Below are 3,807 nucleotides of genomic sequence, written 5' to 3'. Positions count from 1 at the left end.
ATAGACACTAAAGAGTTGAAGAAATTACATGTTGTAGTATATTTGCAAATCTGAAGTTGGACAAATGGCTTGGAATCCATCCTTATGCTCTAAAAGGGTTCAGTGTACATCATACAGTGTTCTCACAATACCGAGCACCATGCGGTAAATACTAGCTGAGTGGATAATTTGATAATCTCTGATGTGCCAAAATCTTCAGTGAACCCATTTTCTAAGCCAACATCAAATTCAATGTAGTCAGATTTCCAGTAGGGTTCCAAGATCTCAGTATTTGCAGTGTGTACTGACTTATTACATCAAATAAAGCCCACATGGTTTTAAATTAACATGTTGCTTCACAATCATATTTGTAGCGTTTAGTAATGGCTTGCCTTTTTTTTTTTTTTTTTTATTTTAACATTTTCATGCACAGCTTTCTTGGCCAACACTGGCAAATTATTTTTTTGCTTCCCACAGAAAGATTCTAACTCAAAGATTCTAAGCAATTTTGGAATTCAAAAGTTGTTATTCTTTGAAAGTTTTGACTGAATTGATTGAAATGACTAAGGCCTGCCATGAAGTTTTATATAAAAATAAACATGCACAGTTGCTTGCGACATGAGACAGCGGGGCGAGGGTGAAGGAATGAACATGGCTCAGTTTCCTAACACACCAACTGTCGTTTGTTGCAAACGCTTTTTCGTACAAAAACTATCACGGGCTGAAGTTAAATTTTACATAACAATATATTCCAACTTTACATAACAAATATTATGGGCTATAATGTGAATTTTACCCAACAATATATTTTAAACAGTTGACTTCAATTAAATTTTGGGCAGGAAGTTTAGAGTAGACATTCCCATTACTCACACATTTCTTGGAGCATAAGCATAGTTTTATAGAAATCAGAGATTGCTGATTATAGTCAGTCATGTCCTCAGTGGGAAAAATATTCTATAAATGTTCTGAAATATGTTCTATCCCTATTGAAGGTGTAGGAGAAACAACTGCACGGCCCTAAAATCTTGGCCCCCATACCCAAGAAATGTTATAGAACCAAGTACTTCTACCTATATCATTAACTAACGTGTTACCGCAAATATCACTCAAAAAATCACTCTGATCCCACAAGCATTCTTAAAGAGCATTCTGAACTAATGTGAATTTGTATAGTAATTGTTTGAATACAAACAATGACTTCAGTCCATCGGTATATAACACGTTATCATGGCAGTAGAACTCTGTGAACCAACATACCCCAGGGCGCTCATCATAGCTCTGGAAAGTAGGCTGGCCTCTAATGAACTCTGTCACTGCTGACCCAGCAAAACAGTAAGGACTCTTTCCCTTAAATTGCCCCACATAGAATCAATCTATTTTCATTGTCAGACTAGGGCCATGATCTCTGCATCACGTGTATTTTAGAAATACATGGGGGTTGACTGACATGTCCTAAGAATTAAGCTAGTGAATTATAAGAAATTATTCAAAGAAAAAAAACCTCTCTCTCTTTCTTGGCCTGCTTTCTTATTGTAACAGAGCCACATTGGAAGACGCTTTTTTCCAGGGTAGAATGGCACTGGCAATGGTTTACAAAAGCCCGAAAAGTCTTTTAGCCTTTGACCTAGCGTGTCATATTATTTAAGCTAAAGTAAATAAATTGGGCAAATGAGCAAATAATTTATATATATATACTATTCACAATATGATTTATAAGAAAAAAATGGCAACCATTTAAATGTCTAACAATAGTGCCACTAAGGTACATCCATCAAACAGAGTATTAAGCAGGCGAAAGTTGTAGAGGTGATTACCAATGGTTAATGACACAGGACATTCATGATGTATTAGTTGATCCATTTTTTGTAAGCATATACATTAAACGTCAGGAAGGATGCTGTCTATGGTTTTCAACACCTTCTCCTTTATCACAGAGCCTACAGTAGTCTACCAGTCCATATCTTTAGACAGGGGTGAGGTGTGTGGGATGAAGAGAGAGGTACACACGTTTTTTCAAAACTTCCCCCACGCCCAGGGTCCCTGCTGGGTCTTCTGCCTTTCTCTGAGATACACGATCATACTCCAACCAGCTCACAGTGGTATTCTCTGCATGGCAGAATTTCAGATGAATGTGATTTTATTTTCCTGTTTTGCTTATCTATATTTTATAATTTTCTTTTTAATTTTTTTAACGTTTTATTTATTTTTGAGAGAGACAGAGTGCGAGTGGGGGAGGGGCAGAGAAAGAGGGAGTCACAGAATCTGAAGCAGGCTCCAGGCTCCAAGCTGTCAGCACAGAGCCCGATGCGGGGCTCGAACTCACGAAACGTGAGATCATGACCTGAGCTGAAGTTGGACGCTTAACCGACGGAGCCACCCAGGCGCCCCTATATTTTATAATTTTACAATAAAGAGTATTTCTGCCAAAGGGAACATGATGACAAACAGTGTAGAATATGGGACAGATCAGCCTGGGTTTAAATTTTTGGCTACATGATCAAATTACTTAACCTAAGTTTCCCATTCGACAAATGGGCAAAATAATATTACAGCAGTCTTTTTATTAGAGAAGTTAATAGACACTCCATATTGGATAAAGGAAATGAGTATTATGTACTATATAATACAAATTTAAGTGTTTACACCTTAAAGAAAAAAATAAATCCAAACCCCAGTCTCACGGGAAAAAAAAATATCAACAAAAACATGGGAAAAATTTTATTTGCAATGGTAACAAAAATGCCTATTTAGCAGCCCCAAGTTACCATTTTACATATACCAAACAAAAATGCCCAATGCTCAGTTTCAATGCTGTAGTGAAATTGCTGGTCATTCATTGTTAGCGGCACTATATTTAACATGAATCTTTTAGGAAAGCATTTAGGCTCTATTGTAGTAAGAGTTAGTAATTCCTCCAACGAATTTATCTTCAGGAAATATGTGCCTAAAGCAAAAAGTAATATGCAAAAAGATGTTCATAACAGAATCCTACATAACAGTAAGTAACTGGAAATATTTGAATATCCACTGTTAAAGGGACAGTCAACGTCAGACTGAAGACCATGGAGAAACAAAATACACCTTCAAGTGAAAACAACAGAATTCAAAATATCTATACTCTACCCCTATATAAAACATTTAGACCTGAGCACAAGAATAACTGTGGTGATGGAGGTGCGTGGGGAATAGGGAGGAGAGGCTTCTAGACTGAGGGGCAGTGAGTACAAAAGCAGAGTTATAGCTCAACATGGCGCCCTCAACAGTTGGATTAGAAGACATGGTCAGTGGGCCATGCCAACTATGTCCATTGCATGGTAGATAATACCAGACTTCCTATTTCTCAGGAAGGAAGACCAGATTTTACTAGTAATTTCATGAATGGATTGAAGCCAGCTAGTCACACAAAACAAAAGAGGTCTCTGAAAGGAAGCCTGGGAGCTCCACTGCCATGAGGCATCCTCCATTCCTGGTGTCCTGCCAACGACTGCAAAGTATTACAGTTTACATATACCCAGGCATGTGGATGGACGGATTATGTTATTATAATTTAACCAAAACAACCTCCATGAAATGGACAAGCGGTTTTATAGGACCCACAGATGGATGATAATATCAATAAGGTAATAAGCACAAGTGAACATAAACTCGTGAATCTGATACCTCTACTTGTTCAAACCACACAACCATACAGTAGTCCTTGTCCCTCTAAAGATGACATTATCACAGTGAGAAAGTTTTCACAAAGAAACATGTGCATTTGGAAAACAGAAGTTTGAAACTATTTCCATCATTATGACATTTTCCTCGCAAATAATGTCACATCCA

General features: G+C 37.4%; 1 protein-coding gene across 2 annotated transcripts in view; it reads right to left on the bottom strand.

The window, feature by feature from the left end:
• Nucleotides 1-3,807, bottom strand: part of PPFIBP1 (PPFIA binding protein 1) — a 174,704-nt gene that overhangs the window by 124,275 nt on the left and 46,622 nt on the right. The window lies entirely within an intron of this gene.

Source organism: Panthera tigris, chromosome B4 (assembly GCF_018350195.1).
Source record: "Panthera tigris isolate Pti1 chromosome B4, P.tigris_Pti1_mat1.1, whole genome shotgun sequence".
Classification (NCBI taxonomy): domain Eukaryota; kingdom Metazoa; phylum Chordata; class Mammalia; order Carnivora; family Felidae; genus Panthera; species Panthera tigris.
This window is presented reverse-complemented; position numbering and strand designations above follow the sequence as displayed.